This window comes from Bufo gargarizans, chromosome 10 (assembly GCF_014858855.1).
Source record: "Bufo gargarizans isolate SCDJY-AF-19 chromosome 10, ASM1485885v1, whole genome shotgun sequence".
Lineage (NCBI taxonomy): Eukaryota > Metazoa > Chordata > Amphibia > Anura > Bufonidae > Bufo > Bufo gargarizans.
The window spans coordinates 70971301-70981250 of NC_058089.1; positions in this window are offsets into that span (position 1 = coordinate 70971301).

Below are 9950 nucleotides of genomic sequence, written 5' to 3' on the forward strand. Positions count from 1 at the left end.
GAAGAGGCCAGAAATATCTGCTAAGATTAGAGCCCTAAAAGAGGGCCGCTATCCTCAAGAACAGAGGTCCTTTTGAGGAAAAACTGAGAAACGAGAAAAGGTTTAAAGGAGAACTGGAGGAGGAGAAAGTATTGGACTCCTCAGATGATGAGGAGGAAAGGTCTGTGGTGAGCCTGGGGGGCCAGTCTGCAGGGCCTGCGGACTCAGGGATCCGGCCTGAGCAGGTCTGTCTCCCCCCCACGAGCTCAGAGGAGGAGGAGGATAGTGAGAGCAGTGGGGTAGGGGGGCAATTAATGGAGCAGATACGCCACCTAGAATCCCCCTGGGCTCACCTTGAAGACTTTGTTTTCGGAAATGAGCTCCTGGAGGACGAGCCTGCAGGAAAAAAGAAGAGGAAAAAGGCAAAGAAACAAGAACAGAACAAAGAAATTAAATTGGTTTATGTTTCTCACCCCACTACCCCCCCAGCCTGGTTTCTGAAGTGAGACCAGAGCGTGGGAGTGGGGAGAATATAGCTATTAAAAAGATGGCGCAGGACGCCGTCCTTGTTTGCAGTAACAAGGGCGGTTTGATGTTTATGGGTTCTGCTGCTCCCGCTGTGGCTCCCGTTGCCCCCTCTGCTCCTGGGGTCCCCGGTACCCCTCCCCCTGCTGTGTGTGGGCAGGTGGGGGGGGTGGGGGATGGGGGGGGTATTGCGGGGTGTCGGGGGTGCATCGGGGGAGATCGCGCCACCGGGGGGCGTGGCCGGGGGCGTGGCCAAGAGCGGCGTCCCGGCTGGAGCAAACATGGAGCACTTGCTCACGGGAACTGTCAAGGACATGAAAAAAAGTGCTGATAAAACTAAGTTAAGTGTAAAAAAAGCTGGCTAAGCTAGCAAAACACCAGAGGTACAAGGTTTTCAGGGCTGTGGACGCCACTGCATCCTCTCTGTCCTCCTCTGAAGAGGGGGAGAGGGTGGTGATAGTGGCGGAGGCCATGGTCCACCACAATATAAATGATGCCAATAAAGCCAAGGAAGTGGCGACAAGGGCCACCGAGGCTGAGGCAAAGAATAAGAATGTGAATGTTAATGTTAATATTAATAAGAATGTTATGGTCCCTGCTGGCCCAGCGGAGTGCTTGGGGGTGGGAGAGGAGATGGAGGTGACCACTGAAAAAGTGGTTACCCAAAAAAGTGGTTACAGAGGGAGTGTTAAGTTAGGGGTCGCTCCGGATCCTGATGGGGGGGGTGGATGCGGGGGGTTGTCCTGCTGCTGGGAGGGTGGCGGGGTCCCCCCGTGTGGCCACCTCTAAGGGGTCCGGCGTGACAGTTGTGACAGGTAGGGGGGGAGCCAGTTCTGCTGCCCCTCCTGCGTCTGTGGCGCCTGGCAGAAGTTATGCCAGTGTGGCTGCGGCTGTAGGGGGGGAGGGGCTGACTTCTTTGGCTTCCTCGCTCTCAGGGTCTGGTAATGGTGACTTGCAGCGGCGACTGCTGGAGGCCCTCAAAAAGGGGGAGAGCTCCTTTTCCGTAGAGGGAGAGAAGGTGGAATGTTCATTCTGGATCAACAGACATGGCGTTCGGACCTTCCGAGAACAGAACAGGGGCGAGACCGCCTGGTCTTCACCCACAACTGGCCCTGGAGCCAGACGGAATGTGGTCTGTCTCAAGTGGAGTAGCGATGAAGCTTGCCCTACTAGAAAAAGGGTAGTGGAGCTCCTGCTTGGGATGGGTTTTAAGGCTACTGACATCTTTGCCTTGATCCATCCTTTTGGCTCCAAGGAGTTTGACATCAGCTTTGTCCGGCCGGAGGGGCTTGAGCTCTTCTGGTCCGGATATGAGCTGGTGTAGAACATGCCGGACTGGCGTAGTTTCGTTGCAAAAGCGATAACCCGCCAGAGTGAGGTCAAGAGAGTGACCGCGCTGACCCGTAACGAGTTGCTCTCTTGTATTGACATCATGACCTGGCTGGGTAGGTACGAAGAGGTCCAGGGAATACCAGCTAAAAACCTGGACGAGTTTGGCATTTGGTCGGGTGCCTGGAGGTTTAAAATCAAGCTTAGGCGTCTGGGCAGTACAGTTTCCCACATTCCACAACCAGGATCTTGGTTTTCTACAGGGGGCAGCCTAAGCTCTGTCACAAGTGCAGCAGCCCCACACACTTCAGCGCCAGCTGCCAAGTGCAGAAGTGCGCGTTGTGTGGGGGGACAGGTCATCTAGCTGCATCTTGTGAGGAGATTAGATGCAACCTGTGTGGGGAGCTCGGGCACCCCTTCAGTCGCTGTCCTCTCTCTGAGGGCAATGCGGCCCGAGCTCATGCAGGAGCGGGCCGGGAGGTCCCTTCGGCTGAGGCGGGTACTGGCAAAGGCAGTGGAGTTAAGGGGTCAGTGAGGAACCGGAACAACCCGTCCCGGCAGAGGCGGAGAGAGAGAGGCTTCAGGCAGAGAGGGAGGGGGAAGAACCCCGTCCTGGGGTGATGCCCGCTCCTTCCCAAACGACTGCCCCTCCTGAATCCGAGACCCTAGGGGGGCAGCGAGCTGGAGGAGGAGATTGAAAGACTGGATCGGGCCGAAGAGATCCTGTCCTCGCACTACGAAAGTTCTGCAGAGGGTAATGGGGCAGAGTCCCAAAGTAGACGGAAACGGCATACTAAAAAAAAGATCTAGCCCGACCAAAGTTGCCAAGGAAGGTGTAACCGGCTCCCCTCTGGAGCTCTCCAACCTTTACCTCATCTTGGATGAGACCTCTGCCTCCTCTGCTGAGGAGGGGGTTGAAGGTGAGGGGCCGGGGGTGAAGGAGGGAGAGCCTTCAGGGGGTCCCGCACCCCCCTCTGGTGGGGATGCAAGGTCCTCAGGAGGGGTGGCAAAACCGGGCCCTGAGACTGAGAAAGCCAGGAGTGGTGCACAGAGGGAGGTGGTGGTGGCAGAGATGGATACCACTATCTCCCTCAAGAGAGGTTGTGCTGCTCTGGAAGGCAGCCCCGGGAGGGGGGAGAAGGATGGGAAGAAGGCCGTTTAATTTACCTACTCTTTATGGCGGTACCCGCTCTGCTGACTCTGGCGACCTTTAATGTCGCCAGCATTAAGTCGGATGCGGCTCGTTTCACAGCCTTCGATTTTCTCAGCCGTGTTGAAGCTGACATTTTGTTTTTGCAAGAGACCAGGCTGCCAGATTTGGCAGCGATTTATAAAGCCAAGAGGGAGTGGAGACTAGGGCCCTCCTACTGGTCTCTTGTGGCTGAGCAGTATAGCGGAGTGGCGGTCCTTTTTACCGCACAGGTAGAATGCCGACGAGTAATTGAATTAGAAATGGGGAGGTGTTTGATCTTAGATATCCTCATGAAGGGACAGGAACTGCGCCTGATCAATATCTACGGGCCCCAGTCCAGGTGGGACAGGAAATGTCTCTTTATGAGGATTAAGCCTTTCCTTTTTACAACCCGGCAGGTGGTTTTTGGTGGGGACTTTAATACTATCACAAGGCCCCAAGACAGGGGAGGCACCAGAAACCGGCTGACTTATGATAGTATTTTTCTGAATAGAGTAGCTAGTGAGGCTCGTCTGGAGGATGTCCACATTAGGCATACCCCAGACCACGGGGGTTTCACTTTCTATAGAGGTAGTCAGATCAGGTCTAGAATAGATAGGTTTTATTTGGAAGAGGAGGCTACCTTTTCGCCCTTAAGGGTTGTGGAGGTGGAATTCTCCGATCACTGTTTGATTATGTTTTCTCTGAATATTTCAGAATCTCCCCAAATGGGAAGAGGTTATTGGAAGCTGAATTCGGGTGTCTTGGAGGAAGCAGAGGTGAGACAATCCTTTGAGGACTTCCTTCAGAGTCAGGTACCTTTACTGGATCTCTGTGATACTAAGTCAGAGTGGTGGGAGATATTCAAAGATCGGGCTGTAAAGTTCTTCCGTCGGCTCTCGAGCCTTAGGTCCCTGGACAAGTACCGCCTGTATCAGGGTCTGAGGAGGAAACTCGAGCATCTGTTCTCGACTGGTGGTAGCCGCGAGGATATCTCCAGGATGAAATCTTTGCTCAAGAGGTGCCAGTATGATAGGCACACATCTTTAGTTTTTGAGAGGGACTTCGGGAGGTACCGCTCACCTGACCCCTACAGAAATTGTAAGATGTCAGTGAAGAGTAAGTTAATAACAGGACTGGTCGATAGTACGGGATCTCTGAGCAGGTCCAGATCAGGGATCCTGGAAGTCGTCAGATCCTTTTTACTAGTACCTCTTGGGGAGGAGGGATCTGGATCGGGAAAGGATGTCGGCTTTCCTGGCTGGGGTCACCCCTGAGTCAGGAGCTCACCTCTCTTTTGACGGTTTGGTAGAAGAGATCAGGAAGGAGGAAGTTATCCTGGCGGTGGAAAGGTTAGCTCTGAAGAAGTCGCCAGGCCCGGATGGCTTAATATCCGAGTTTTATAAGGTTTTTAAGGACTCTTTATGTCCCCTCTTGACTGAGGTATTCGATGAGTGTTTATCCTCGGGCACTCTGCTTCGGTCAATGAGGAGGTCAGCTCTGATCCTTCTATTAAGGGGTAAAGATCCGAGCCGTATTGAGAACTGGCGTCCCATAGCACTTCTTAATACGGACAGAAAGATTCTGGCCAAGATACTTTTTAATAGGCTGGTAAAATTTGCACCCCAACTCCTTTCGGTGGCTCAGCATTGCTCGGTTCCAGGCCGCAGCACTTTTAGTGCTGTACTCGGTGTCCGAGAGGCAGTGGAGCAGAGTAGAGCAGGCTACTGGAGGGGTTACATGCTGTCCTTAGATCAAGCAAAGGCGTTTGATCGAGTGAACCATGAGTACCTCTGGTCGGTCCTTCTGAAGTATGGCCTGCCGGGGGGGTTTGTCGATTGGTTAAAGATCTTGTATGCAGGGGCAGAGAGTTTCCCGCTTGTGAACGGTTGGTCTGGCTGCTCTTTTGAGGTTGGGTTGTCCTTTGAGCCCGCTTTTAAACGCGTTCGCGATTGATCCCTTTCTTAAGCGGATCGATCGTGGACCGTTGGCGGGAGTCGGGATGGATCGGGCGGCGCCGGAAGCCACTCTGAGGGTAGTAGCGTACGCTGACGATGTCACCATTTTCGTATCCTCGAGAGGGGAGGCGGAGTACGTGATGTCTGAAGTGGATCGCTACTCGGAGGCATCCGGGTCCATGATCAATCGGGATAAGTGTGAGAGTCTCTGGCTGGGAGGGGGTGATCCAGTTTTTGATCTCCCGGACACCCTCCCAGGGCCCAAGTCGTCAGCCAAAGTCCTAGGCATCCATTTTGGCCATGGGGATTATCCCACTCAAAATTGGGACGACAGGCTTAAGATCGCCGCTCAGAAGGTCGACCAGTGGAAGGGTTGGTCTTTGACCCTCAGGGAAAGGGTAAACCTGATCAAGGCCTACTTACTCCCTTTGCTTATCTATTTGGGTAGCGTGTGTATCTTGCCAGAGCCTCTCTGGACTCGGATTTATAGTCTGTTCTTCCAGCTCTTATGGGGGAATAGACTGAACCTGATCAAGAGAGAAGTGACTTACCGCACAAGGAGACTAGGGGGGTTATCTATGGTCAACCCCGTGGTGTTTCTTGTAAACACCTTTGTTAAAGCGAATCTGGCAAACCTCTGGATGGAGAGGGCTTCTCCGTGGGTAGTCTCCTGCCGGGGGTGGTTTTGGCCTTTCTTCCAGGAATGGGAGACAGGAGGGCAAGTGAAGGACTTACGTACGCCTCACGGATATCTTCCGACTTACGTCACCCCGATTCTGAAGGTGATCCGCCGGTGGGGTTTGGAGGTGAGGGAGATCAGGACTCTGTCAAGGAGGTCCCTTGATGAGAGGTTCTTGTTGTCCCACTTCCAGAAGCCCCTGGCCCTCAGGGATTGCCCAAGCCGGGATCTAGACAAGGGGTTACAGTTGCTAAATTCTGCAAGGATCCCCTTGAAGTTTTGGGACTTGGCTTGGCGCTGCTTTCACGGGAGGCTGTATGTGAGGGACAACTTGAAGTACAGGAACTCTGATGAAAGGGGTTGTCCCCGGGAGGAGTGTGGCTTCATACTGGAAAGATCACTTCCTGCTTCAGTGTTTCTTTAATACAGAGGTATACCAACGGGTGGGAGCTTCCATTGGCTGGCCTAGGCTAGCCAGCCTCTCCTACGTGGAGTGGGCTTATGGAGTGCTCAGAGACATTGGTAGAAGGGACCTGTGCACATGTTTTTTAGTCAGTATAGTGATTAGGTTCTACACGTGGAATGCACGGTGCTTCGTTTCAACACAGCAGAAAGTTCTTCCAGTGGACGAGGTATGTAGGAACATTCTGGGTGAACTGGTGAAGGTGAGTTCTTTGGAGTATGAGAGACTGGGTACCAGTAGGGCCTCTCTCCTCTGGAGAGGCTTTGCTTTTAGCGTACCCTAGCCTAGTCATACGTTTCCTGGTGGTGGGCTGATGCTTTCACCGTAGATTTTTGTTTTGTGGGATGTTGAGCTTTGAAGAAAGGCTTATAGATACCGAGCTTGGGCTTTCGGGTAGTTCTGCATATTAGAATATTTTGCAGTGTGTGTTAAATAGTTATGTTGTTGTTTATTAGGATAGAATGAGTTGGGGCTAGTTAGGTTGGGTGGGTGAGGGAAGGGGTCTTTTATTTGCGCTTTTATGTGTTTTATGTGTGTATTGAAGTGGGAGGCCTGCATGTAGCCCTGGACTATGCAGACATGGGAGGACATGGGGCGAGGGGCTAGATGTGGGTGGTGGAGGTAGGGCTGGCCTCGGACTATGCGGACACGAGAGAGACGTGAGGCGGAGGTCAGCCTTGGGTGATGGGTGAAGGGTGATGGAGTAGGTAGTGGGGGTTAGGGCTAGATTAGGGAGGTAAAAGGTTTTTGCTCTATGTGTTATATTAGTAAAAAAAGGAAAATAAAAATAAAATGATTGTTATTGTTATTAGTATTGTTTTTGTTTTATAGGAGAGGAAAAAAAAATTGTCTTATTTGCGTTTTCGTTTTATTGACGAGTAGTAAAGTTTTACAGCTGAACCGGCTAAGTTTTCTTTTCGTTTCTTTTTAGCATTTGTATATAGTTTTGTATATAGTTTGAATATACTTTATAGAGTATAGGTATGAATGTGAGTATAAGTGAGGCTGGGTCAGCTGGAATGCTGTTCTGTTTTTATATTCTGATGTTTTGAAATTTTGTCTGTAAAGTTTTGTATTTTTATAATAAAAAGAGTTCCCATAGCAGAGATTGAGGCTTCATGTCAAAGCAGAGAATCAGGCTTCATGTCAGCCAAAACTGGAACAGTCCATTGTCAGATATTTAGGCCCTGCACCCAGACAGAGGAGAGAGGTCTCATAGCAGAGATTCAGGCTTCATGTCAGCAGAGAATCAGTCTTCATGTCATAGCAGAGAATCAGGCTTCACGTCAGCCAAAACTGGAACAGTCCATTGTCAGATATTTAGGCCCCGGCACCCAGACAGAGGAGAGAGGTCCCACAGCAGAGAATCAGGCTTCATGTCATAGCAGAGAATCAGGGTTCATGTCAGCCAAAACTGGAACAGTCCATTGTCAGATATTTAGGTCCCGGCACCCAGACAGAGGAGAGAGGTCCCACAGCAGAGAATCAGGCTTCATGTCATAGCAGAGAATCAGGGTTCATGTCAGCCAAAACTGGAACAGTCCATTGTCAGATATTTAGGCCCCGGCACCCAGACAGAGGAGAGAGGTCCCATAGCAGAGATTCAGGCTTCATGTCATAGCAGAGAATCAGGCTTCATGTCAGCCAAAACTGGAACAGTCCATTGTCAGATATTTAGGCCCCACACCCAGACAGAGGAGAGAGGTCCCATAGCAGAGATTCAGGCTTCATGTCATAGCAGAGAATCAGGCTTCACGTCACCCAACACTGGAACAGGCCACTGTCAGATATTTTTAGGCCCCGGCACCCAGACAGAGGAGAGGTTCATTCAACTGGGTTGCCCCGCAATATAATGGTAAAATGAAAATAAAAATAGGATTGAATGAGGAAGTGCCCTGGAGTACAATAATATATGGTTAAGGGGAGGTAGTTAATGTCTAATCTGCACAAGGGATGGACAGGTACTGTGGGATCCATGCCTGGTTCATTTTTATGAACGTCAGCTTGTCCACATTGGCTGTAGACAGGCGGCTGCGCTTGTCTGAAATGACGCCCCCTGCCATGCTGAATACACGTTCAGACAAAACGCTGGCCGCCGGGCAGGCCAGCACCTCCAAGGCATAAAAGGCTAGCTCTGGCCACGTGGACAATTTGGAGACTCAGAAGTTGAATGGGGCCGAACCATCAGTCAGTACGTGGAGGGGTGTGCACACGTACTGTTCCACCATGTTAGTGAAATGTTGCCTCCAGCTAACACGTTCCGTATCAGGTGGTGGTGCAGTTAGCTGTGGCATGTTGACAAAACGTTTCCACATCTCTGCCATGCTAACCCTGCCCTCAGAGGAGCTGGCCGTGACACAGCTGCGTTGGCGACCTCTTGCTCCTCCTCTGCCTTCGCCTTGGGCTTCCACTTGTTCCCCTGTGACATTTGGGAATGCTCTCAGTAGCGCGTCTACCAATGTGCGCCTGTACTCGCGCATCTTCCTATCACGCTCCAGTGCAGGAAGTAAGGTGGGCACATTGTTTTTGTACCGTGGATCCAGGAGGGTGGCAACCCAGTAGTCCGCACAAGTTAAAATGTGGGCAACTCTGCTGTTGTTGCGCAGGCACTGCAGCATGTAGTCGCTCATGTGTGCCAGGCTGCCCAGAGGTAAGGACAAGCTGTCGTCTGTGGGAGGCGTATCGTCATCATCCTGCGTTTCCCCCCAGCCACGCACCAGTGATGGGCCCGAGCTGCGTTGGGTGCCACCCCGCTGTGAACATGCTTCATCCTCATCCTCCTCCACCTCCTCCTCATCCTCCAGTAGTGGGCCCTGGCTGGCCACATTTGTATCTGGCCTCTGCTGTTGCAAAAAACCTCCCTCTGAGTCACTTTGAAGAGACTGGCCTGAAAGTGCTAAAAATGACCGCTCTTCCTCTTCCTCCTCCTCCTCCTCCTCCTGGGCCACCTCCTCTTCCATCATCGCCCTGAGTGTTTTCTCAAGGAGACATCGAAGTGGTAATGTAATGCTGATAATGGCGTCATCGCCACTGGCCATGTTGGTGGAGTACTCGAAACAGCACAACAGGGCACACAGGTCTCGCATGGAGGCCCAATCATTGGTGGTGAAGTGGTGCTGTTCCGCAGTGCGACTGACCCGTGCGTGCTGCAGCTGAAACTCCACTATGGCCTGCTGCTGCTCGCACAGTCTGTCCAGCATGTGCAAGGTGGAGTTCCACCTGGTGGGCACGTCGCATATGAGGCGGTGAGCGGGAAGGCTGAAGTTACGCTGTACCGCAGACAGGCGAGCAGCGGCAGGATGTGAACGCCGGAAGCGCGAACAGACGCCCGCACTTTATGCAGCAGCTCTGACATCTCGGGGTAGTTGTGAATGAACTTCTGCACCACCAAATTCAGCACATGCACCAGGCAAGGGATGTGCGTCAAACTGGCTAGTCCCAGAGCTGCAACGAGATTTCGCCCATTATCGCACACCACCAGGCCAGGCTTGAGGCTCACCGGCAGCAACCACTCGTCGGTCTGTTGTTCTATACCTTGCCACAACTCCTGTGCGGTATGGGGCCTGTCCCCCAAACATATGAGTTTCAGAATGGCCTGCTGACGATTAACCCCGGGCTGTGCTGAAGTTGGTGGTGAAGGTGTGTGGCTGCCTGGAAGAGCAGGTGGAAGAAGAGGAGGAGGAAGCTGAGTAGGAGGAGGCAGAGAACGGGAGGCAAAGAATGTTGCCCTGCGATCCTTGGCGGCGGAAGGACGTGCGCCAAACAGCTCTCCGCCTGGGGCCCAGCCGCCACTACATTTACCCAGTGTGCAGTTAGGGAGATATAGCGTCCCTGGCCATGCTTACT